The sequence below is a fragment of the Papio anubis genome, chromosome 18, assembly GCF_008728515.1.
Source record: "Papio anubis isolate 15944 chromosome 18, Panubis1.0, whole genome shotgun sequence".
NCBI lineage: Eukaryota > Metazoa > Chordata > Mammalia > Primates > Cercopithecidae > Papio > Papio anubis.
The window spans coordinates 42999251-43026483 of record NC_044993.1 but is presented as its reverse complement, the minus strand read 5'-3'; the positions used below and the strand labels follow the sequence as shown (position 1 = coordinate 43026483).

Here is a 27233-nt window from a genome sequence, read left to right as displayed (position 1 = left end):
ATCTTCAGTGGAAAAATTGATTTCAGATCTATGATTTTCCTATGCAGGAATTTTCTTTTGAGGGAAATAAAATTCAAACTGTTCTATCACATTTGTAAAATGTTTAGTTATAGCATTCACAGAGGTGCAATGTCAAGTTCATTGCCTCTTTAATAATTACTGTAAAAACATGGAACATATTATAATAATATGTAAAATACCTGTTATTTCAAGTTTCTTACTTAAATTTGCATCTCTCAATCATAACTACTAGGGAAAAATATGCTGCCCTCCTTACTTGCACTAAAATTTTAAGATCCAAAACTCCTGCACAGAATACTAGCAAGCCATCTTCAGCATAGTTTGAAGGAATTATACATCATGATAAAGGAGGATTTATTTCTGTAATGCAGGAATGATTAAACATACAAAAATCAATCAGAGTAATATACCACATTAATAGAATGAAAGGGAAAATGACATGACCTTTTTGACATAGGTTCTCACTCTGTCACCCAAGCAGGAGTACAGTGGCTCGATCTTGGTTCACTGCAACCTCTGCCTCTCGAGCTCAAGTGATCCTCCTTCCTCAGACTCTCAAGTAGCTGGGATTACAAGAATGTACCACCATGACCAGCTAATGACATGACTATTTTGATTGATGCAGAAAAGGCATTTGACAAAATTCAACACCCTTTCATGATAAAAACACTCAATAACAGAAAACAAGTGTTGATATGGATATAGATATGGAGAAAATGGAACCCTTGTGGAATGTAAAATGGTGCAGTTGTTGTGGAAATGTGGCCTGGAGATTCCTAAAAAAATTAAACATAGAATTACTATTTGAGGCCTGGTGTGGTGGCTCACACCTGTAATCCCAACACTTTGGGAGGCAGAGGCAGGCAGATCACTTGAGTTCAGGAGTTCGAGAAGCCTGGCCAACATGGTGAAACCCTGTCTCTACTAAAAATACAAAAATTAGCCAGGCATGGTGGCATGTGCGCGTAATCCCAGTTACTTGGGAGGCTGAGGCATGCGAATCACTTTAACCTGGGAGTCAGAGGTTGGGGTGAGCCAAGATCGTGCCACTGCACTCCAGCTTAGGTGATAGAGCGAGACTCCATCTCAAAAAAAAAAAAAAAAAAATTACCATTTGATCTAGCAATTCCACTTCTAGGCATATACACAAAAGAGTTGAAAGCCAATACTCAAGCAAATACTTGTATGCCAATGTTCGCAGCAGCATTATTCACAGTAGCCAAATGGTAGACATTTCCCCATGGTTAAGTGACTCATGACTGTGCATATAACAAAATATTATTTAGCCATAAAGAGAAAGGAAATTGTGACACCACAACATGGATGAGCCTCGAAGACAGGATGCTAAGTGAAATAATTCAGACACAAAATAACAAATATTGTATGATTCTACTTAGATGAGAGACCTAGCGTCATGAAATTCATAGAAACTGAAAGTAGAACAGTGGTTGTCAGGGCCTAGACGAAGGAGGGAAGGGGGCATTATTGTTTAATGGGTATGGAGTTTCAGTATGGGATGATGAAAATGTACTGGCAATGGATGGTGGTGATGGTTACACAACAATGTCAATGTACTTGATGACACTAAACGGTACATTTTTAAACGGCTAAAATGGTAAATTTCATGTTATGTGTATTTTATCACGATTAAAAAGAAAAAATATTCAATAAACTAGGAATACAAGGAAACTTCCTCAACATGTTAAAGGCCGTATATGAAAGACCCACAGCCAACATCATACTCAATAGTGAAAGGCTGAAAGCTTTTCGCTTAAGATCAGGAATAAGACAAGGTTGCCTGGTTTCACTTCTATTCCACATAGTATTAGAAGTTCTAGCTGGGCCTAGTTGATTCCAGTCTGCCAAGATATTGGGTATGTGAGTGAAGTCACACTGGCCAAGAGATCAGAGGCTGCCTTCCTCCTTGCATGTGGTTTGTTTCTGGACATTCAGCTCTATTCCACTGATCTATACATCTATCCTTCTGCTAGTACTGCACTGGTTTGTTATGTAGCTTTAAAATCTGGAAGTGTGAGTCTTCCAGGTTTGCTCTTCTTTTTCAAGATGGTTTCATTATTCTTTTTCAGGGTTGTTCGGGGAAAAAATTCAGAGTCCCTGTAATTTCTATATGAATTTTAGGATCATTTTGTCAATTTCTGCAGAGAACCCAGCTGGATTTTTATAGGGATTGTGTTCAACAGCAGATCAATTTGGGGAATATTGCCATTTTAATATTAAGACCTCCAATCCAGGAACATGGGATATTTTATTTTTTTTAATACATTAAAAACAAACAAACAAAACTAGAGACAGAGTCTTGCTCATAACTCCAGCTACTCAGGAGGCTGAGGCAGGAGGATTGCTTGAGCCCAGGAGTTTCAGACCAGCCTGCGCAATGCAACAAGACCCCATTTTAGAAAAAAAAAGTTGATATCTCAAAATTGTATTGGAAGTTCTGGCCAGGGCAGTTAGACAAGAAAATGAAATAAGGCATGTAGATTGGAAAGGAAGAAGCAAAACTATCTCTATTTGCAGATGACATTGTCTTATATGTAGAAAATCCTAATAAGTCAATCTATTATTAGAATGAATAAATGAGTTCAGCAAAGTTTTAGGACACAATGTATAAATATCAAATCTATTTCTATATACTTGGACTCAACAATATGATAATGAAATTAATTCCATTTACAATATCATCAAAAAGGATAAAATAGAAACTGTTTTCATATCTCCTTGCCATGTTGCCCAGGCTGGTCTCAAACTTCTGGGCTCAAGTGATCCGCCCACCTCAGCCTCCCAAAGTGTTGGGATTACAGGCATGAGCCACCACACCCAGCCAGGGTATCTTTTCATGTATTCAGATCGTTAACTCCTTTCAACAGTGTCTTGTAGTTTTCAGAGTATGTTTTACACGTTTTTGCTTTATTCCTAAGTATGTTTTACACGTTTTTGTTTTACGCCTGTAATCCCAGCTACTCAGGAGGCTGAGGCAGGATAATCGCTTGAACCTGGGAGACAGAGGTTGCAGTGAGCCGAGATCACACCATTGCACTCCAGCCTGGGTGACAGAGCAAGACTCAGTCTCGGGAAGAAAAAAAAAAAAAGAAGTAAAATATTAGGATCGTTAAAATACTGAAGATATTAGAAAAATTAGTACATCTGATTGACCAATCCTTATCTTTAAAAGTTGGCACTTGGCCGGGCGCAGTGGCTCACGCCTGTAATCCCAGCACTTTAGGAGGCTGAGGCAGGCAGACCATGAGGTCGAGAGATTGAGACCAGCCTGGCCAACATGGCAAAACCTCATCTTTACTGAAAATATAAAAAATTAGCCGGGCGTGGTGTTGCGTGCCTGTAATCCCAGTTACTTGGTAGGCTGAGGCAGGAGAATTGCTTGAACCCAGGAGGTGGAGGTTGCAGTGAGCCGAGATCACACCTCTGCACTTCAGCCTGGGTGACAAGAGCGAACTCCATCTCAAAAAAAAAAAAAGTCATGGAGAATTGCTCCCACTGAGTTCTATTAGTAAAACAGGACTAGGCTATATTCACTGGCCTGGTGGAAGAGAGTTACACAAAGACATGCAGTTGATTCTTGTTATTTGCAGTAGTTATGTTCTAGAAAGTCACTGCGAACACCAAATTTGCAAATTCTGACCATTGCTCCCAGGGAATATGCAGGATTCGTTTCCTGCAAGCCTCTGGTCATATTTATCTCAAGAGATTAATCGAGAACCTTAGTCTATGTGTACTTCTGTTTAAAAACATGTTGGTTAATATATATTGTTCATCCAGTAACATTGAACTCAGCCAGCAGCACAACAATTTGTGCCTGAAGCTTCTCCAACACACGTATATTTTCGGTAAAGCACATCAGACTTCTCGACTTTGGAACACGAGGCAGCACTTCAGCACTGTGCTTGGAGGCATTTTTTGTTTGTTTTTTTTTGAAAATCGCTCTTGTTCCCCAGGCTGGAGTGCAATGGTGGGATCTCTGCTCACTGCAACCTCCACTTCCGGGGTTCTTGCGATTCCTTGGAGGCCATTTTAAACAGCAAAATCACTAACAACAGCCCCTCCCCCCACCCAAAGTGTCACTAAATAGACCACCAAATGGGACATTTGTTTACAGTATTGGAGCAAAAACAAGAAGCGAAGCATCAACTTTGACCACTGCTGGGAATGGGAGTGTCAGTCAGCTGAATTTTTTTACCACTCTGAACATGTCCACAAATGACCGCAAAAGCACTTTAAGTATTGATTTTGGGATTACAAATAAATTTTAGTGAGTAGGCTAATTTGCAAATACAGCATCCATGAATAATAACGATTCATAAATAATAAAGGTATCAGGACTCGCTACAAGCTACTATGGCATACAATAACAATTGTTTATGATCACCTTCCATATTATCACCTAACAAAAAGAATAATCTCAAATTTAATGCATTCGCTTTTACATAATTCACAATTTTTACTATATGCCTAAGTGCACTGTTTATTTCAGCTGACTTTCTTTTTGTAGCATGACTTTCTTAAGGAAAGAATCATTGTTTTCACTCACATTTTGATCTCTGCTCCTTAAACTGGTTACCTACTCCAGAGTATTTTATGTTGCAGCTGTGCCAACCACACAGACTTCTCCACAGTTCTAAAGCTCCACACCACATTTGTTGACTGTATCAGAGCTAGTTGTATTTGTGACCAAAGAAGCAGGAAAACAATTTTATTCTTTGTATCACCTTCATGTTCAAAGTGCACATCCTAGCAATATCTCAGCATGTATTATGTTGCAAGGAAAAATACTTTGCTAGCTTCCCTTTTTCTATTATTATTATTATCTTTTTTTTTTTTTGAGATGGAGTCTTGCTCTGTCACCCAGGCTGGAGTGCAGCAGCGTGATCTCGGCGCACTACAACCTCTGCCTCCTGGGTTCAAGCGATTCTCCTGCCTCACGCCTCCCGAGTAGCTGGGACTACAGGCATGCACCACCATGCCCAGCTAATTTTTTTGATTTTTTAGTAGAGATGGGATTTCACCATGTTGGCCAGGCTAGTTTTGAACTCCTGACCTTAAGTGATCCGCCCGCCTCGGCCTCCCAAAGTTCTGGGATTACAGGCTTGAGCCACTGCACCCAGCCCTTGTTCTATTATTCTTGCCACAGATTCACACAATATTGTGTGATGGCAGGATCACTTGAATCCAGGAGGTTGAGGCTGCAGTGGGCTGTGATCATGCCACTGCACTCCAGCCTGGGTGACAGAGCGAGAGCCTGTGCCCCTCCCCCAGCCCTGCTCCCCACCAAAAAAAGAGAGACTGAGAGTAAGGTTGCGATTACTTTCGTTACCAAGACTCAAAAGTCACAAACCATCATATGTGCTATATTCTATTTATTAGAAGTAACTCAAGTCCTGCCCACATTCCTAGTAAATATCTTTGTCATCTTATGGTTTTATTTATTTATTTGTTTATTTGTTTATTTTTATTTTTATTTTTTTGAGACAAAGTTTCACTCTTGTTGCCCAGGCTAGACTGCAGTGGCACAATCTCGGCTCACTGCAACCTCCTTCTCCCAGGTTCAAGCGATTCTCCTGTCTCAACCTCCTGAGTAGCGCCTCCAGACAGGCGCCTGCCACCATGTCTGGCTAATTGTTGTATTTTTAGTAGAGACGGGGTTTGACCATGTTGGCCAGGCTGGTCTCAAACTCCTGACCTCAGTTGATCCACCCACCTCGGCCTCCCAAAGTGCTGGGATTACAGGCGTGACCCACCTCGCCCGGCCTATCTTATGGTTTTAGTGAACCTTTATAAGAAGCCGAAAAGCAGTAATGTTTATGTGGGAAATACTGAATGTCTGCTTCTGCTGGCTTTAACAATAGCTTTATAGAGATATAATTCACATACCACTTAAAGTGTGCAATTCAGTTTTTAGTATATTCACGGAGTTACGTAACTGTCATCACTATTTAATTCCCAGATATTGTCATCCCTGCAAAATGAAACCTTATACCCAATAACAGCCACTTCCCGTATCTATTAACACTTTCTGTCTCTTTGGATCTGCCTATTTTGGTAATTTCCTATAAATGGAATTCTATAGTATGTTCCTTTTGTGTTTGATTTCTTTCATTTAGCATAATGTTTTCAAGGCTTACTATGTTATGGCATCTATCAGTACTTGATTCCTTTTGATGGCTGAATAATATTCTGTTGTATGGATATACCACATTTTATTATCCAAATGATGTATATTTGGATTGTTTCCACTTTTTTTTTTTAGGCCAAAACTCTAATTTATTTCAGCATTGGCATTTTTTATCTTATCATAAAAAAATAAACTCTAGCAAGGGTGACGAAAGTCTCTACAGTGAGGCTAAGGGCTTGCCAGGTGTCCAACATCAGGGGTGCATGGCAGGCACTGGCCTGGTGATAAGTTAGGAAGCAGCAAGGGCTGGTGGCAGGTGTGGGCTGAGCAGGCATTAGGCCATAGGTGGCCTGGCCCTGGTGATGCCACTGTTCCATCTCAATGAGCAGCTTTATGACACCCACCCGCATCTGCACCAGCTCTACCTCCGAGAAGCCCCGGAGATCAGCATTGGAGACGTCCAAGACCCCACCCACCACGGTCACATCCACACCATCTGTCCCTTGCCTCTGAAGTCACAGCCTCTTTTTTTTCCTTTTTTTGAGACGGAGTCTCGCTCTGTCGCCAGGCTGGAGTGCAGTGGCGCGATCTCAGCTCACTGCAGCCTCCGCCTCCTGGGTTCAAGCTATTTTTCTGCCTCAGCCCTCTGAGTAGCTGGGACTACAGGTGCGCGCCACCATGCCCAGCTAATTTTTGTATTTTTAGTAGAGGTGGCGTTTCACTATGTTGGTCAGGATGGTCTTGATCTCTTGACATCGTGATCTGCCCGTCTTGGCCTCCCAAAGTTTTGAGATTACAGGTGTGAGCCACCACGCCTGGCCGTTTTTTGTTTTTGAGACAGAGTTACGCTCTTGTTGCCCAGGCTGGAGTGCAATGGCGCGATCTCGGCTCACTGCAAACTACTCCTCCCAGGTTCAAGCCATTCTCCTGCCTCAGCCTCCCAAACTGGGATTACAGGCATGCGCCACCACGCCCGGCTAATTTTTTGTGTCTTTAGTAGAGATGGGGGTTTCTCCATGTTCGTCAGGCTAGTCTCCAACTCCCGACCTCAGGGGATCCACCTGCCTCGGCCTCCCAAAGTGCTGGGATTACAGGCATGAGCCACCGCACCCAGCCACAACCTTTTTTTTTTCTTTTTTTTTGAGACTGAGTCTTGCCCTGTCGCCCAGGCTGTAGTGCAGTGGTGTGATCTTGGCTCACTGCAACCTCTGCCCCCCGGGTTCAAGCGATTCTCATGTCTCACCCTCCCCAGTAGCTGGGATTACAGGCGTCCACCACCATGCCCAGCTAGTTTTTGTATTTTTAGTACAGACGGTGGTTTCACCATGTTGGCCAGGCTGGTCTCCAACTCTTGACCTCAAGTGATCCGCCCGCCTTGGCCTCCCAAAGTGCTGGAATTACAGGCGTGAGCCATCGCGCCCAGCCTGAAGTCACAGCCTCTTAAGCACCTCCGAGAAGCCAGAAGTCACAGCCTCTTAAGCACCTCCGAGAACTCGTGCTTGCCCAGGTGGGGCAGTCTGATGTGCACACTTGCTCCCGCGGCCCTGTGCCCCGGTTGGGAGAGCAGGTGAGGATGGAGCCCAGGTGAGGGTTCCACATGAACTCGTCATTCCTAGACTTGAAGAGTTTCAATCCGGGAGAGGCCAGGGCAGAAGCAGTAAACTCCTCCTTCGTGTTGCCCCCCAGCTGCACGGAGATGACCTGCAGATGGTCCTCACACCGGGAAGGTCTTAACTGTCCTTGTGCCGGATGCCGCGGGCGTTGGGCCTTTCCAGAGGCCAGCAGCAGGAGCGGTACCGGCTCGTGGAGGAGGAAGTGGCTGTCGAGGAGCTGCTATTGCTGTCGGTCCTGCTCTTGCGCGCGTCGTCCGGTCCCGCCAGGTCGCCAACCAGTCTCTAGGGCGTCCACCGCGGGTCCCAGAGGAGGCAGAAGCCTCGGCCGTGCGCACCGCGAGCTCAGCACAGTTGGGGGCCAGGTGGCTGCCGCCCGGCAGGTTGTCGGGGTTGAGCTGGGTCTTGTGCTGATCGCTGGGCTTGTAGTGCCGTGCGGGTCCTCAAGGATCGGGCCGAAGAGATCCTTGAACACGTCGTAGGACTCCTCGTCGGCCGCCACGCGGCCCACGGCCCTGAGTACGGCTGGCCTGGGCTGTCCACGCGGGTCTGGATGGCGTCTCCAGCGCGAAGCCACCTGTGGCGCGCAGCTGCGCGTTCAGCTGGGGCAGCGCCTCAGCCACTGGGTCTTGGTGGCTGCTCAGGTCGGGAAACTCGTCCTGAACTGGGACGCGCAGCTTCAGCGCCCCGCGGCTGTCGGAGAAAGGCGTGCGGTGGCGCTGGGTCCGTCCACAGCTCTGAACGTGGCCACTTTTTAAACGTTATAAATAATTCTGCTATCAACATTCATATGTACACTTTTCTCATGAGCATATTCTTAATATTGAAATTGTGGGATCATATGGTAACAGTAGTTTTTTTTTCCCCAGACTGGAGTGCAGTGGCGCTATCTTGGCTCACTGCAACCTCCCCCTCCCAGGTTCAAGTGCGTCTCCTGCCTCAGCCTCTGGAGTAGCTGGGATTACAGAAACCTGCCACAACACCCGGCTAATGTTTGTGTTATTTTAGCAGAGACGAAGTTTTACCATTTTGGTCTGGCTGGTCTCGAACTCCTGACATCAAGTGATCCACCTTCCTCCGCCTCCCAAAGTGCTGGGATTACAGGCGTGAGCCACCGCACCCAACTTCTGTGTTTAAATTTTTAAAGAACTGCCTGTTTTCCAAAGGAGCTGCCGTATTTTTTTGTTTTCTCTTTAGCAATCTTTGTTTTAAAATATTATTTTGGTTTTGAATTTATTTCTTTGGGGTTTTTTTTGTTTTGTTTCGTTTTGTTTGTTTGTTTGTTTGAGATGGAGTCTGGCTCTGTTGCCCAGACTGGAGTGCAGTGGCACTATCTCGGTTCACTGCAACCTCCCCCTCCCAGATTCAAGTGATTCCGCTGCCTCAGCCTCCCGAGTAGCTGGGACTACAGGCACCCACCACGACGCCCAGCTAATTTTTTTGTATTTTTAGTAGAGACAGGGTTTCACCGTGTTAGCCAGGATGGTCTCGATCTCCTGACCTCGTGACCCACCCACCTCGGCCTCTCAAAGTGCTGGGATTACAGGCGTGAGCCACCGCACCCGGCCTTCTTTGGGTTTGAATGTAAATATTTAAATTTTCATCCTTTCATTGTTAGTACATGGTCACAAATAACATAGTCTGTGCTTTTTTTTTTTTCTTCTGTCACCCAGGCTGGAACACAGTGGCATGATCTTGGCTCACTGCAACCTCTGCGTTTCTGGTTAAAGCGGTTCTCCTGCCTCAGCCTCCTGAGTAGCTGGGATTTACAGGCACCTGCCACCACACCCGGCTAACTTTTGTATTTTTAGTAGAGACGGGGTTTCGCCATGCTGGCCAGGCTGGTCTCGAACTCCTGACCTTAGGTGATCCACCCGCCTTGGCCTCCCAAAGTGCTGGGATTACAGGCATGAGCCACTGCGCCCGGCCCTGAGCTCTTGACTGTACCTTTTGGCTTTCTCGAAAAAACAAAAATGTGGCCAGGCACGGTGGCTCATGCCTGTAATCCCAGCACTTTGGGAGACTGAGGTGGGCAGACTGTAGGAGCTCAGGACGAGCCTGGGCAACATGAGGAAACCCCGTCTCAACAAAAATTAGCCATGTGTGATGGCACACACCTGTAGTCCCAGCTACTCAGGAGGCTGACGTGGGAGAATCGCCTGAGCCAGGGAGGTCAAGGCTGCAGTGAGCTGTGACTGTGCCACTGCACTCCAGCCTTGATGACAGAGTGAGACCCTGTCTCAATCAAAACAACACAACAACAAAATACTGAAAAAAGCAAAATTCATAATGTTTATTTTGCCACAGTTTGGTGAAAAATAAATGAAACAAATTTTAATTCCTTAATTTAGCTAATAAGATTAAACCATATATACATATTTTAAAGTCCTAATTAAAAAGTTAAATGATTATTAGAAGCAGCTTAATTGGGTGGTTCTGGCCCAGAGTCTCTCAAAAGGGAGTTGTAATTGAGCTGTTGGCCAGGGCTGAGCATCTGAAGGCTTGACAGGAACTAGGAGATGTGTTTCCAAGATGGCACCCGCCCCTGACTATTGGCAAGTGGCCTTATCCCTTGCCACATGGACCTATCTATAGGGATGCCATAATGTCCTTGTGACATGTCAGCTGATTTCCCTCCCAGATGAAGTGATTCAAGAGAGAGGCCCACCTTGGGAGGCCCAGGAAGGTGGATTATTTCAGCCCAGGAGTTGGAGACCAGCCTGGGCAACACAGTGAAACCCTGTCTCTGCAAAAAAAAAAAAAAAGAAAAGAAAAGAAAAGAAAAATTAGCTGGGCGTGGTGGTGCATGCCTGTAGTCCCAGCCACTTGGGAGGCTGAGACAGGAGGATTGCTTGAACCTGGGAGGTTGAGTCTGCAGTGAGGTGTGGTCATGCCACTGCACTCCAGCCTGGGTGACAGAGCAAGAGCCTGTCCCCATCCGCAGGCCCCCCCAACAACAACAACAAAAAAGGCTGAGAGTAAGGTTGCAATTACTTTCATAACCAAGTCCCAAAAGTCACAAACCATCATGTCTGCTATATTCTATTTATTAGAAGTGAGTCAACAAGTTCGGTCCACATTCAAGGAAAGGAGAATTAAACTCCAATTTTTTTTTTTTTTTTTGAGATGGAGTCTCGCTCTGTTGCCCAGGCTGGAGTGCCATGGCACGGTCTCAGCTCACTGCAACCTCTGCCTCCCAGGTTCAAGTGGTTCTCCTGTCTCAACCTCCTGAGTAGCTGGGATTACAGGTGCCTGCCACCATGTCTGGCTAATTGTTGTATTTTTAGTAGAGACGGGGTTTGACCATGTTGGCCAGGCTGGTCTCGAACTCTTGACCTCAGTTGATCCACCCGCCTTGGCCTCCCAAAGTGCTGGGATTACAGGCGTGAGCCATCATGCCCGGCTTTTTTTTTTTTTTTTTTTTTTTTTTTTTAAGACGGGATCTCACTCTGTTGCCATGGCTGGAGTGCAGTGACATGATCTCAGCTCACTGCAGCCTTAATCTCCCATGCTCAAGTGATCCTCCCAGCTCAACCCCTGCCCCAACCCTGTCCCTCCAGCTGAGACTACAGGCCCGAGACACCATGCCCAGCTGATTTTTGTTTTTTGTTTGTTTGGTTGGGTTTTGGTAGAGATGGGGTCTCGCCATGTTGGTCTCAAAATCAGGCTGGTCTCAAACTCAAGCTCAAGCGATCCACACACCTCAGCCTTCCAAAGTGCTGAGATTACAGGTGCATGGTTTAAACTCCACTTCTTAAAGGCAGACATGTCAAAGAATGTGTGGACATCTTTTAAAACCACTACACTGGCTGAGGTCAGGTGGCCTCAGTTACTTACAGTGTGGGCTTCCCCATAGGACTGCTTGAGTATCATTATAACATAGCATCTGTTCTTCTACAGAGCACATTTTCCACCAGAGAACGGGAGGGAATCCACAACGTCCTCTATACCTGAACTTCAAAACTCACACTCTGTCATTTTTGCAATATCCTATTAGTTACACAGATCACCCCAGTCAGTATAGGAGGGGACTAAATAAGGGCATGTATCCCAGGAAGTAGGGATCATCTTGGATGCCGGCTTTCATAGGTACTCAAATGAAACAGTAACTAATTCCATCAGGGCATGCTGGGGAGAGGTCCACAGAAGAAGTGACAGACAGGTGAAGACCTGAAGAAAAATGAGAAGGATCTGTGTAGGCCATCTATCCTTGACCTGAAGACAGAAACAAAGAACCAGAATGGGTGCCAGAAGAGTCCACTTTTCACTGGTTTTTAATGCTGTTTCTAACTTTGCTCAAGATCGTTCATGCTTGCTATTAAAGTAACTGCAGGAGCTTCTAATCTCACAATATGCAATTAGACCTAGCAGGAGGTTCTTTAATAATAAGTATTAAGTACTTGATGAATGAACCAAAATGGCTATTCAAAGCCACTTTTTGTTCTCTCTTATAATTAGGACCTGAGCTTCCCCTGGAGTTGCGGAGAAATGAGATGCAGCCTCCACCTCTGCACCTGTCACTGTTAACATTCAGGACACAAAGCCCCTATCAATGAGCCTTTTAAGGCTTTTATATTTTTGGTGGGAGAACAGGAACAGTAGGAGCCTTAGCAGATCTTTAAAATATAAACATAACCACTTATCTTAGAAAATAGATCCGGCTGGGCGTGGTGGCTCAAGCCTGTAATCCCAGCACTTTGGGAGGCCGAGACGGGCGGATCACAAGGTCAGGAGATCGAGACCATCCTGTCTAACCTGGTGAAACCCCGTCTCTACTAAAAAATACAAAAAACTAGCCGGGCGAGGTGGCGGGCGCCTGTAGTCCCAGCTACTCCGGAGGCTGAGGCAGGAGAATGGCGGGAACCCGAAAGGCGGAGCTTGCAGTGAGCTGAGATCCAGCCACTGCACTCCAGCCTGGGCGACAGAGCAAGACTCCGTCTCAAAAAAAAAAAAAAAAAAGAAAGAAAGAAAATAGATCCTAGGGTGGGTGTGGTGGCTCACACCTGTAATCCCAGCACTTTGGGAGGCCGAGGCAGTTGGATCACCTGAGGTCAGGAGTTTTGAGACCAGCCTGGCCAACATGATGAAACCCCATCTCTACCAAAAATACAAAAATCAGCTGGGCATGGTGGTGCATGCCTGTAATCCCAGCTACTTGGGAGGCTGAGGCAGGAGAATCACTTGAATCTGGGAGGCGGAGGTTGCAGGGAGCCGAGCCGAGATTGCGCCACTGCATGCCAGCCTGGGTGACAGAGCAAAACTCCGTCTCAAAAAAAAAAAAGAAAGAAAGAAAAAGAAAATAGATCCGGAGTTATAAATTAGAGGGCTTTGCCGGGCGCGGTGGCTCAAGCCTGTAATCCCAGCACTTTGGGAGGCCGAGACGGGTGGATCACAAGGTCAGGAAATCGAGACCATCCTGGCGAACACAGTGAAACCCCGTCTCTACTAAAACTACAAAAAAACTAGCCGGGCGAGGTGGCGGTCGCCTGTAGTCCCAGCTACTCGGGAGGCTGAGGCAGGAGAATGGCGGGAACCCGGGAGGCGGAGCTTGCAGTGAGCTGAGATCCGGCCACTACACTCCAGCCTGGGCGACAGAGCGAGACTCCGTCTCAAAAAAAAAAATAAATAAATAAAAAATAAAATAAAATAAATTAGAGGGCTTTGTGTTTTTTCTTGTTTGTTTTTTCCCCAGAAGCTTTGGGAATCATCACAATGCTACAAATGTGTCATCACTTGTTTATGTTTTTAATTTTTTTTTTTTTTACAAATTTTATATATTTGCACAAAGGAATCATCTTCAAATAACAACAGTAAAAAAAAATGAATACAAGTAATTGTCCAGCTGGGAGCAGTGGGCTCACGTCTGTAATCCTAACACTTTGTGAGGCCAAGGCAGGAGAATCGCTTGAGCCCAGGAATTTAAGACCGGCCTGGGAAACATAATGAGACTTTGTCTCTACAAAATATAATATAATTAGTCGGGCGTGCACATCGAGGCTGCAGTGAGCTACGATCATGCCACTGCACTGCATCCTGGGCAATAGAGCAAGACTTCATCTCGAAAAAATTAAAAAATAAAAATAAAAAATAAACACCACCACAACCCTCAAAACTGTCCAGATGAAGAGAAAGAGTATGAGAAGCCTCATTTTGGGCTGGAAAGAGAGCTTTTCTTCTCCTCCTACAGAGCTAATAACACACTGTGTGGGCACATTCATTGTTGAGAAGCCACAGGCTCAAAGCAGCTCAAGAGGCAGCCTCTTTTGTAGCTGGGTAGCTCTGGACAGCCCAAGCCAGGCACTACCCTCGCTGAGCACTGTACTCAGCCCGCTGCCTGCCCTGGGCACAGAGGAGCCTCCGGGAAGTCCCACACCTTGCTTTGCCTCCTTTGTTTTCCCTTTCATGCTATTTACTATTTATTGGGCATCTACTTTGCAGCTTGTCCTTTACATTACATTACTCGTTATTCTTTCTCTCAAACCCTGCAAAGTGGAATCATGAGCCCCATCTTTTTTTTTTTTTTTGAGACGGAGTCTAGTTCTGTCGCCCAGGCTGGAGTGCAGTGGCGCGATCTCGGCTCACTGCAAGCTCCACCTCCCGGGTTCACGCCATTCTCCTGGCTCAGCCTCCCGAGTAGCTGGGACTACAGACACCCACCACCGCACCTGGCTAATTTTTTGTATTTTTAGTAGAGACGGGGTTTCACTGTGATCTCGATCTCCTGACCTCGTGATCCGCCCGCCTCGGCCTCCCAAAGTGCTGGGATTACAGGCGTGAGCCACCGCGCCCGGCGAGCCCCATCTTAAAGTTAAGGAACATGAAACTCAGGGAGTATCTAAATCAGGAATCAGAAATTTTGTGAAATAAAAACTCAACTCAAAATAGCTTAAGCAAAAAGAGTATTTCCTGGCTCACAGAACCAAAAGAGCCAATAATCTGATGGGCTTCAGGCACAGCTGGATCTATGCACTCACATGAGCCATCAGGGCCCTATTTCTTTCTCTGCCCCTTGTTTCTGTACCCCTTGCAGATAGAGTCTTCCTTATTGGTGTTGGAGGAATGACTGCAATAGCCAAATATACTACATTTCATTAAGTGTGGCAGCCATGAAAATGCTCCACTTGGATTTCTTTTCAAAAATAACTTGCAGGCTGGTATGGTGACTCACAGCTTTCATCCCAGCACTTTGGGAGGCTGAAGAGGAAGAATCACTTTGTTACCAGAAAGGGATCCTGATCAAGACCCCAAGAGAGGGTTCTTGGATCTCAGGCAAGAAAGAATTCAGAGCAAGTCTATAAGGTAAAAGCAAGTTTATTAGGAAAGTAAAGGAATAAAAGAATGGCTACTCCACAGGCAAAGCAGCCCCAAGGGCTGCTGGTTGCCCATTTTTATGGTTATTTATTGATTATATACTAAGGAAGGGGTGGATTATTCATGCCTCCCCTTATTAGACCATATAGGGTCGCTTCCTGATATAGCCATGGCATTTGTAAACTGTCATGGCACTGGTGGGAGTGTAGCAGTGAGGATGACCAGAGGTCATTCTGGTGGCTATCTCAGTTTTGGTGGGTTTTGGCCGGCTTCTTTACTGCAACCTGTTTTATCAGCAAGGTCTTTATGACCTGTATCTTGTGCTGACCTCCTATTCCATCCTGTGACTTAGAATGCCTTACCATCTGGGAATGCAGCCCAGTAGGTTTCAGCCTTATTTTACTCAGCCCCTATTCAAGATGGAGTTGCTCCAGTTCAAATGCCTCTGACAACTTGAGGCCAGGAGTTTGAGACCAGCCTGAACAACATAGCAAGATGCCATCCCTATTGAAAAAAAAAAAAATGAGCAGGCATGATGGTACACACCTATAATCCCACCTACTTGGGAGGCTGAGGTAGGAGGATCACTTGAGCCCGGGAGTTTGAGGCTGCAGTGAGGCAACAGAGAAAGACCCTGTCTCAAAAAACAAAACAAAAGCAAAAACACAAAAACTTGCCATTCAACTGCAAGGAGTATAGTTAGTTACCAGTCTCCAGCTGTACCACCTTTAGGATCCATGTCTGGCTCAGTCAGCCACCAGCCAATGGCCAGACAAAGCAAAGTGTACCAGGGCCTGGTCATTTGTGCCTAATACATGACTCCTGTAATAGGTAATCTTTGCTCCAGAGCTCGGCAGATAATGTAAGAGCTGATTGTGTTCTGAGCCTCTCCCTGCCCGACCCTACTTCCTCCTTCTTTATCCTTCACAGCTGTTGCCCTTTCCCCCAAACAAACCTCTGATACTTCCAACTCCATCTCCACATCTTCCTCCCAGACACACTACACCTCACTGGTCCCCCACCCCACTCACAGCAGCTTTCCTGGCTTTACCCGTATTCCTTTGGATCTCTGTATGCTTTTCAGTTGCTCTGTAGAGTATAGCAGGCTAGTCAACCTTGTGGGCTGGTCAGAGGCATCTGCAACAGTTGTGACAGCTGCGAAAAAAATGGATGCAAATTCTAAAGCCTCAGAAGAAATGAGTGAAATTTTCCATGCTTGGTTTATTAGAGCTATTTCTGAAGTAAGACTTTTAGGACTTATAAAACCAACAAATAGAAGACTGACCATGTGGCAAGGCTAACATGGGGTGGCTGCTAGAAGGCAAATGAGTGAAACCAGAATATCACATTGAGTTTAAGAGAAAAAGGAGGCCTGTCGTATTTACATACCACTTACAGGAGCCTGTTTTGGTGAGAAGAGAAATGTGTAATCCCTTGTGATGTTTAACCAGAAAGTATGTTGCTAACCCCAAACAAGTGTATATCAAAACACCTGCGGAGTACTTTAGAATTCAACAAATAACATACTTACATTATAACTAAAACCTCTCACACATTATTGCTGTACTTCTCACAAAGTCATTACTAAATTATGAGTAAATCTTTTTTTTTTTTTTTTTTTTTTGAGATGGAGTCTTGCTCTGTCACCCAGGCCAGAGCAGTGGCACGATTGCAACTCACTGCAACCTCTGCCTCCCAGGTTCAAGTGATTCTCCTGCCTCAGCTTCCCCAGTAGCTGGGATTACAGGTGCCTGCCACCACACCCTGCTAATTTGTGTATTTTTAGTAGAGTTGAGGTTTCACCATGTTGGGCAGGCTTATCTCGAACTCCTAGCCTCTACTGATCCATCCACCTCAGCCTCCCAAAGTGCTGGGGTTACTGGCATGAGCCACCACGCCCAGCCTATAAGTAAATCATTCTTGAAGATACTTTGTCCAACCCAACATGCAGAAAGTCAAAGTGCCTGGGATGACTCCCGCACTTCCCCTCTTGCCCTCCCACTTGATCAATAACTGATAGGTCAGGAGTTCAATGCCAAGCTCTTGGCCTGCAGTCAGACCTCCTGAAACAACTTCCCCTCCAGGGTTGCCCTGCAGGTCAAGCTGGAGCTACCTCCAAAGGACTATGCCTGCGGTCACACCTGCTGGCTTCCTCTCCTCTGCCCTGCTCTCCGCTACTCCATTTTCCCTCTCCCCTGGGAGCACTCCTTAACGAGTTCAGTCTCACCGGAATCCACATCTTAGGGAGTACTTCTCCGAACCCAACCAAGAACCGGCCCCTGGGGTTGGTGCCTGCCCAGGAGCTCTGGCCTACGGAGCCATCCTGCTGAGCTCCTGCCCTCTTCCTGTCCCATCAGTTCCGGAGGGTGGAAGCAGCTTCCTCCAGTCACTGACCCTGGCCTGCTTCCCTGGACCTTGATTGTTTCCTTTGGTCCCTTCTCACACCTTTGTTAGTAGCCTATCGTTAAACTCTCCCCAGGCATCCCTTTGTAGTGTACTACTGAAACCGCCTTTGCAAAATTTATAACTGAGGAAATTATGACAGTGAAAGAGATCAGACTTAATCCACTCTATCTTGCTTCTAATATAGCAGACGGGCGGCAGACAAAACTCCTCCTCAGACACTGAGTTAAAAAAAGAAGGGGTTTATTCAGCCTTCGGGCATCGGCAAGACTCCTGTCTCAAGGGCTGAGCTTCCGAGTGAGCAATTCCTGTCCCTTTTAAGGGCTCACAACTCTAAGGGGGTGCGTGTGAGAGGGTCGTGATCGATTGAGCAAGCAGCGGGTATATGACTGGGGGCTGCATGCACCAGTAATTAGATCGGAACAAAACAAGATAGGGATTTTCACAGTGCATTTCTATACAATGTCTGTAATCTATAGATAACATAACCAATCAGGTCAGGGGTCGATCTTTAACTACCAGGCCCAGAGTGCAGTGCTGGGCTGTCTACCTGTGAATTTCATTTCTGCCTTTTAGTTTTTACTTCTTCTTTCTTTGGAGGCAGAAATTGGGCATAAGATGATATGAGGGGTGGTCCCCTCCCTTACTAAATTTTAAGTTGTCTTTTTTTTTTTTTTTTTTGAGATGGAGTCTCACTGTTGCCTAGGCTGGAGTGCAGTGGCACAATCTCAGCTCACTGCAACCTCCGCCTCCTGGGTTCAAGCAGTTCTCCTGCTTCAGCCTCCCAAGTATCTGGAATCTCAGGCGCCCACCACCATGCCCGGTTAATTTTTATATTTTTAGTAGTGACGGGGTTTCACCACGTTGGCCAGGCTGGTCTCGAACTCCTGACCTCAGGTGATCTGCCCATCTTGGCCTCCCAGAGTGCTAGGATTACAGGCGTGAGCCACCTCGCCCGGCTTAAGCTGTTCTTGTTCATTCCTGGGTGTTTGGCAGACTAACATGGAAGGGTGGTTTATAGTTTGACTCTAGAGCTCAGGGTCAATTAGTGCAGCCCTTCCTAAAAGTTTGCCACCTTTGGCCCAGTCTGCCTTTGCCAGTGCCGTTGCTTCTAGATTGAAATTTGTGATTTAGGGTCATGCAGCCTCTGACTCCAGGTCTGGGCCTCCCAAATTGCTGCAGGGGATAACATCACTGTATCTTTTTTTTGGGGTAGTGCCTGGCTCTATCACCAGGCTGGAGTGCAGGTGGCGGGTCTGAAAGCTCACTGCAAGCTCCGCCTCCTGGGTTCCAGCATTCTCCTGCCTCAGCATACAACTAGCTTTGGGACCTGTTTGCCACTGGCAGCTTCGGGTTTTTTCAGTAGAGGCGGTTTTACCCGTGTTAACCAGGATGGTCTCGATCCTGACCTCGTCAGTCATGCGTCTTGGCCTCCCGGTACTGGGATTACGGGCTTGAGCCACCGTGCAGTACTTATCTGTATGACTAGTCAGTGCTTGGAGATATTTCTCGCGGACCCTGCACTGGATGGATCGAGCTGAAACCACAGACCATAATCTGAAACACTTGGTTCTGCCATCCACCCAGGAACAGAAGACAGCAAGAAAACCTCACTTCAACCCCCTGTGATTCCATCTCCAACCTGACCGATCAGCACTCCCCACTTCCCAAGCCCCTACCTCCCAAATTATCTTTCAAAACTTCGATCCCTGAATGCTCTGATTTGAGTAATCATAAAACCTTGGTCTCCTGCACAGCCGGAGCATGAATTACTCTTTCTCCATTGCAGTTCCCCTGTCTAGGCAGGTCTAGGCAGCGGGCAAGGTGAACCCATTGGGCAGTTACACTACCTACCTATTTTCTGCCAGAAACCTGAATCGTAAATAGAACCATTACAGGATTTATTTTTAAAATATCCATCTTTTTAAAAATCCATCTTTTTTTTTTTTTTTTTTTTTGAGACAGTTCTCACTCTATGGCCCAGGCTGGAGTGTGCAGTGGTGCTATCATAGCTCACGGCAGCCTCAAACTCCAGGGCTCAAGCAACTCTCTGCTCAAGGCAGCGAGTTGGAGATGGAATCACAGGTTGGAGCTGGGACCACAGGCATGCACCACCATCTTTTGTAGAGACTGGGTCTTGCTATGTTGCCCAGGCTGGCCTTGAACTCCTGGACTCAAGTGATCTCTGGGCCTCAGCCCCCAAGGTGCTGGGATTACAGACATGAGCCAGCGTGCCTGCCCTTAAATGTCTGTCTGTCTGTCTGTCTATCTATCTATCTATCTATTTATCTATCTATCTGATCAATCTATCATAGCAGTCTAGAGATTTGGAATGAAACAGAGATTAATGTGGGCCGGGCGCGGTGGCTCAAGCCTGTAATCCCAGCACTTTGGGAGGCCGAGACGGGCGGATCACGAGGTCAGGAGATCGAGACCACCCTGGCTAACACGGTGAAACCCCATCTCTATTAAGAAATACAAAAAACTAGCTGGGCGAGGTGGTGGGCGCCTGTAGTCCCAGCTACTCGGGAGGCTGAGGCCGGAGAATGGTGTGAACCCGGGAGGCGGAGCTTGCAGTGAGCTGAGATCCGGCCACTGCACTCCAGCCTGGGCGACAGAGCGAGACTCCGTCTCAAAAAAAAAATGTTGTGCAATGATTGCCCATTTTTGTCATCTAGTCCATTTGGCTCTGGGACTATATGTATAATAATCTGATTTAGAGATAATACTGAAAGTCTGATTTTAAGGTTCTTCCTGAATATGAAAGTAGAGGTACTGACCTACCCCTTTCCCCCCAAATTGGCCCCTCAGAAAGGCCTTTCAGCTGGAAACAGCCAGTAAACAACTTGCAAAAGCTGGCATCTGACGCTAGATGGCAGCGGTGACCCACTGGTGTTCTTGTTCACCGAAGCCCATTAACAATTCCAGCTTGCCTGACCCAGTAGGTTCATCATTTGCAGTGCAGCAAAAGCCGGCTGTCCTGCTGGCTCTTCAGTCTCAAATCAGGGTTAGTCCACATTCCTCCAATGCAGAGGCAGTTCGTGGTTTTCCAGCACTTTGGGTACCTGAGACTCCCTGCCCTGTCAGGACCTGGAAAGGTACCTATTGGTATCTCTCTCCAACCACCCTCCCTCAGTGCACCTGTTGCTAGACACTCAAACAGATAGAAACCCAAGGGTCAGAGTCTCTGAGGAGAAGACCAGAATATAGACACTTAGGGGGAACTCTCCTGGTGCAGGAAAGATTGCTGTGTTTGGCTCTGCCTGACCAGATGACTTCCATAGTTGCTTTAGCTGGCCTCCCTTACCCTCTTTGGACTTAGCAAATGAGTGCCATTGGTCTTGCAAGTAACTGAAGCCCTGTGCAAACTAGCCTCAGCCAAATAAAAAGATGGGGCAGTTAATAGCTTTTTTTTTTTTTTTTTTTTTGAGACATCCAGGCTGGACTGCAGTGGCACTATCATGGCTCACTGCAGCCTCAACTTCCTGGGCTCACGTAATCCTCCCACCTCAGCCCCCTGAGTAGCTGTGACTACAGGTGTGCACCATGTTTTTTGTTTGTTTGTTTGTTTTTGGTAGAGATGAGGTCTTCCTATGTTGCCCAGGCTAGAAACTCCTGGGCTCAAGCGATCCTCCAACCTCAGCCTCACAGAGTGCTGGGATTACAGCCATGCGCTACTTCACCCAGCCTACTTAATAGCTTTAAAAGCCATATGTGTGTTAATTTAGACACAACTGTAGCCACACGAGTTTCAGGTATGGCTGGATCCAGGTGCTCAAAAAAAAAAATCAGAAGTCAATGCGTCTCCACCTATCTCTACCCTTCTCTTTCAAGCACAATACCCAAAGTGCTAAAAGAAATGCAAGTCTTTCTTCCTAGTTCTGCCAAGAATCCCAGACTTGACTTAAATTCAAACTCATTCCTAAATTAATCACATGGGAGGAGGCGTGGTAGATGACACTCAATTTGGCTAGGTCAAGTGCCCATTATTAGAAAGAGGGTAGGTCGGGATGAGAATGAGGGAGGCTTGGATCCTCCAAAAATCAGGATCCTGCCACCTGGAGAAGACACAAGACGAACCAACTCATGGATGCCCACGATGACCAGGCAGCGAGTTTCCATCCCCCTCCCACTCACTTTCATCGGTTTACTCATTTGATACACTTCAGGACCTCCTGAAAGCACTTCCAGCCCTCCCTCTCCCTTCTTCCCAGATAAAAGTCCTGCTTATCCAGTCTCTGGGTCCTCCTATCAGACAGTCTCCTAACATTCTGTTTTTTTCCTTCAAAGCATTCTGTTTTTTTCCTTGATCAGGTCAAGTTAATATTGTGATATATGTGATTGTTAATGTAGTGTGTAACTTTCCACTACACCATAAACTTCAAGGGGACAAGGTCTTGATGTCCCCAGAGTCTCATACAGTAACTGGCACGTAGAGGGTATTCAGGAAATATACATTTATTCATTCATTTGATAATTGTCTATTAGAAACTGAGGAAAATGGCCGGGTGCAGTGGCTCACGTCTATAATCCCAGCACTTTGGGAGGCCGAGGAGGGCGGATCACGAGGTCAGGAGTTCGAGACCATCCTGGCTAACATGGTGAAACCCCGTCTCTACTAAAAATACAAAAACTTAGCCAGGTGTAGTGATGTGCGCCTGTAGTCCTAGCTACTCGGAAGGCTGAGGCAGGAGAATGGCGTGAACCCAGGAGGCGGAGCTTGCAGTGAGCCGAGATTGTGCCACTGCACTCCAGCCTGGGAGACAGAGCAAGACTCCGTCTCAAAAAAAAAAAAAAACAAAAACAAAAAGAAACTGAGGAAAATAAGTTCAATCAGACATAGTCCCTTTCTGGCCTCTACCTTAGTGATGGAGGCAGACTAGTAAATCAATGATCACTGTCCAATTGCAATGCTTTCTCCAAGAATGGTGAACTCAAGGGAGCCTGGAGAAGGGATATCAAAATCAGAGGGCTCCAATAGAGTTTCCCAGCAGAGTCATGACATTGGCCTAACTTTAGAAAAATGAGAAGGCATTAGAGAGATGAAGGAGAAGAAGAAGATTCCCTCTGAAGCATATTTGAAAAATTGGAAATGTAACATAGCCTGATGTATTCTGGGGGGACTTGACGACCTTAGTCTCATTGTATTAACTCTCTGGAACAGGAAGGAACTATCTAGGAACCAGGTCCTTTAGCTAAGCCAATGCCTTTTTAAAAACAGTAAAAAATAAAAGGACAGACTGGGCATGGTGGCTCATGTCTGTAATCCCAGCATTTTGGGAGGCTGAGGTGTGAGCATTCCTTGAGGCCAGGAGTTTGAGACCAGCCTGGGCAATATAGCAAGACCCCATCTCTTTAAAATTTTTTTTAAAAATTAGCTGGACATGGTGGTATGTGCCTGTAGTCCCAGCAACTTCAAAGGCTGAAGCAGGAGGATTGCTTGAGCCTAAGAATTTAAGGCTGCAGTGAGCTATGATCACACAGCTGCACTTCAGCCTGGTGACAGAGTGAGGCCCTCCCTAAAAAAAACAACAACAGTAACAACAGAAACGAGATTTATCAAAAGTAGACTTTTTTTTCCTTTTTTTCTTTTCTTTTTTTTTTTTTTTGAGACAGAGTCTCGCTTTGTCACTCAGGCTGGAGTGCAGTGGCACCATCTCAGCTCACTGCAACCTCCGCCTCCTGGGTTCAAGTGATTCTTCTGCCTCAGCCTCCTGAGTAGTTGGGACTACAGGCACACGACACCATGCCTGGCTAATTTTTGTATTTTTAGTAGAGACAGGGTTTTGCTGTGTTGGCCAGGCTGGTCTCGAACTCCTGACCTTGTGATCCGCCCACCTCAGCCTCCCAAAGTGCTGGGATTACAGACATGAGCCACTGTGCCCTGCCGAAAGTAGAATGTTTCTGGAAGAAGACTGGATACAAAGAATATGGAAACAGTCTCTGATGATATCAGTGCCTGGTAGTAGGACTTTAGTAAACATGCACATGCCTGGATAAAAATAATTGGCATCAACATGGTTTGCTTTAAGCAGAGAACAAGCCAGCCAGGGATCTAGTCCATTAAGAATTCAAGCAGACTCCTAAAGGCACACAAAAGAAATAAAGGGTAAAAGAAATCACTTTAAAACAGGAAGATTTATATAACCCTGTCTGTGTAGAAGAAAAATGTTCCCAGCTTCACATGCCATTCGCTGCCAGGATCTGAGATTGTTACTAAGAAAGAGATGGGAGGAGGGTGTTGAGGGAAATAAGATGCCAGGCCAGGACACAGGCACAGAGAATTTGACATTTAGGGTTTGAAAAGACCTGGGAACACAAGCCTCTTTTGCTTTTAAGGCTTCTCTTAATTGCCACATTTGAGGCCTCGGATTTATGAAGAAAGCACTTTTCAAAAGGACAATTTACGCTTCATTATGGGAAAGTTCAAGTGCAGTCCCCAGTTTCCCCTCTAGTTGCAATCCTGAGTCATTTGTGGAGCAGTGGTGTCAAGTGGGGAGGAGAGCTATAAATGGTTTATAAATCAGTGCACGACGTCACAGATGGAAGCAGTTGCTGCACCGGATGGCAGCAAAATTGTGAATCAGTCTAAAGTTCTAGAACAATGTTTGTGAATCAAACCTCACAGTGAAATGCCCTTAATGGTATTCAACAGCTATGCCCTCACCCCCAGACCAGCCTCAAGCCAAACCACAACAGCCATGCCCTCACCCCCAGACCAGCCTCAAGGCAAACCACACCCCAGTGTGTGGGGGGGCCAAGGAGACTTTCACTTCACCCTTGGAAGATTCACTGAAAAATCAGCTCACAAAAGGTAGGTTAATTGGAGAAAAAGCATGACATGTATACACAGGAGCCTTCTGAATGAAGACCCAAAGATACAGGGGAAGTTGTTCATTTTTATGCTTGGATTCGACAAAGTCTCGACAGCCATGTAGAAATAGGATTGGGCAAAAAGGGTCTGAGCTAACACTAATAGAGTGGGGAAACCTGTCAAGATCTGTTGGTCTAGATTCTTCTTGGCCTCTCCCAGCGGCATTTCTTCCCTCTAGGTATGGGGCAGGATCCTCTCCCGAATAGGGATCTTGTGACCTACAGTCAAACAGGGTAGGCCAGTTTTTTCACAGAATATTTTTAGGTTTTATGGCTGGCTTTGGGGAAAAAGGGTTTTGGTGTCTATGATCTGCCTTGAGGAAGAGGGATTCTAGTTTCTATAACTAGTTTTGGGGAGATGGGCCTAAAAGATGGGAGGGCAGGTCAGTGAAAACCTTTTGCTTCTGAGGCTGCTTCTGCAGCCTTCATTTGGGATATCGTGTTCTGAGCCCCAACACATGCAAAGGGCTGAGACCTGGAAGTTGCTCGTTCCAGACTAAGATGGGTAAACTGATGAAAGGGGTCGCTTCAAGCCACAGCATCACTGTCCTAGGCCAAAGGAACACTGCCCTTTGTTGAACACTTGCTGCATTAGAAATTTCCCCTATTCTGAGGATCATGAAATCTCAGCAATGTCTAAGACATCTAGATCTTGTTCCATGCCAGTCAGAGTTCTAAGTATTTTATACATATTAAATCAATTTTATGTCAATAATTTTATAACAGTGAGGCTATTATCTCCCATTGTACAGGTGAGGAAACTGAGGCACAGAGATTGGTAACTTACCCAAGGTCACATACCCTAAATGGTAAAGCCATTGTTAGAACCAAGGTGGTTTGGCACTGCAGTACACACCCTCAACCACTGTGACATGCTGCCTCTTGGCACCGCAGTACACACCCTCAACCACTGTGACATGCTGCCTTTTGGAACTGTAGTACACACCCTCAACCACTGTGACATGCTGCCTCTCGGAACTGCAATACACACCCTCAACCACTGTGACATGCTGCCTCTTTTTGTTATTGTTGTTAATTCAATTTTTTAAAAAATTGAGGTGGGGGCTAGAAGCAGTGGCTCATGCCTGTACTCCCAGCACTTTGGGAGGCCAAGGTGGGCCTATCACTTGAGGTCAGGAGTTCAAGACCAGCCTGGCCAACATAGCAAAACCCCATCTCTACTAAAAAAAAATACAAAAATTACCTGCGTGTGGTGGCAGGTGCCTGTATTCCCAGCTACTTGGGAGGCTGAGGCAGGAGAATCACTTGAACTGGGAGGTGGAGGTTGCAGTGAGCTGAGATCACACCACTGCACTCCAGCCTGGGCGACAGAACGACACTCCACCTGAAAAAAAAAAAAAAAAATGAAGTGAGTCTTGCTACATTGCCTAGGCTGGTCTCAACTCCTGGGCTCAAGAAATCCTCCCACTTCTACCTTCCAAAGTGCTGGGATTACATGTGTGAGCCCCCATGCCTGGCCCTTTTGTTCGTGTGTAGTGTGTGTGTGTGTATGTGTGTGTGTGTGTGTGTGTGTGTGTGTGAGAGACAGAGTCTCACAGTCGCCCAGGCTGGAGTACAGTGGCGCAATCTCAGCTCACTGAAACCTCTGCCTCCCGGGTTCAAACAATTCTTGTGCCTCAGCCTCCCAAGTAGCTGGGATTACAGGTGCCTGCCACCACATCCAGCTAATTTTTGTATTTTTAGTACAGACGGGGTTTCGCCATGTTGGCCAGGGTGATCTTGAACTCCTGACCTCAGATGATCCACCTGCCTTGGCCTCCCAAAGTGCTGGGATTATAGGTGTGACCACTGTGCCCAGCCTTTTATTTTATTTTATTTTTAATTGAGACTGCTGCCTGTCAGAGGGGGTGCCATCTGAGCTATGCTGAGTTATCCCTTGTCACATTCCCCTCTCCCTTCCTCTTCATTCAAGGAGTTCTGATGAGGCTGCCTTCTTCATTGGTAACCAGCAGTGGAGCCTTTGACTAGGTATGAGCCAGTCGGACATCAGCCTTGCCCTGACCTCAGTGATCTGGGCGGGACTCAGGCTGGGGCTGTGATGCAGTGAGAGCCAGTGAGTCTTGACAAGACATTTCCTGAGGCCTCTGAAGTTCTCTGTTCTCTGCTGGTTTTGGATGGCAGGGAGTTCAGCAAGGATCTACTGTAGCCCTTTCACTACATGAGGGGAGGCTGCCTGAGGGAAAGCTGACAAACAGAGAAAACAGAGCAAAGAGGGGACCTGGGCTGCAGACCAGAAGCCACAGCAGCGACTGGGTCATCACCAAGAGCACATAGTGTTGGGCTCATGTCACACAATATAAATGGGCCCTGGGGCTGGGAAGGGTAATATTGCCATCACCTCATTTGAACGCTGAATCCAGCCACTCCTGAAGTGTCAAATACCTCCACACTCCATGAGCCAACGTATATCTTTTTAAAAGGCAATATAAGTAGGGTTTTCTGCCACTTGAATCATAATGCATCCTAATCAAAACAATCTCAATAAGCCTATTAAAACCCAAGCCAGAAAGCCCATTAGTTACCAATGCTGGGATGGAACAATAAGTCTGCCAGTCAAAAATGAAACCGTGAATCAAGGTCCTCGCCTTGCTAAACAACAGAGAAAGAGCCAGGAACATGTTTGTAAAATCCTCAACCATTCTCAAGCTTTACATTTTTGTACAAACCGAGAATGGCAACAGCACAAATAATCCCTCATAACTGCATTAAAGGATTCACTTTCATGATTGTATTTCACCCTGGTTAATGGTAAAATGACTTTGTCCCATCCTCAGCAGACTCTGGTCCATGGTCCTCAGGCCTACTGAGGTGGCATTTAAAGTCAGCCAGGCATCCAAAGGGAACCCAGA

General features: G+C 46.2%; 1 protein-coding gene and 1 long non-coding RNA gene across 3 annotated transcripts in view; one reads left to right on the top strand and one right to left on the bottom strand.

Annotated features, from left to right (window-relative positions):
• The window catches only part of LOC116271297 (translation initiation factor IF-2-like), a 37952-nt gene that overhangs the window by 4797 nt on the left and 5922 nt on the right, over positions 1–27233 (top strand). The window contains exon 1 of one of the 2 annotated variants that reach the window (XR_004179791.1): positions 23283–24304. The exons of the other annotated variant lie outside the window; for it this stretch is intronic. The gene's annotated coding sequence lies outside the window, so the exon portion shown is untranslated. Of the gene's footprint in view, positions 1–23282; positions 24305–27233 lie in introns of those variants that run through there. 2 annotated transcript variants of the gene reach the window in all.
• LOC116271298 lies at positions 11222–25235 on the bottom strand. The gene is made up of 3 exons (XR_004179792.1): positions 25151–25235; positions 16139–16242; positions 11222–11991 (listed from the first exon to the last, which is right to left on the bottom strand). It is a non-coding gene; the product is annotated as an uncharacterized LOC116271298 (long non-coding RNA).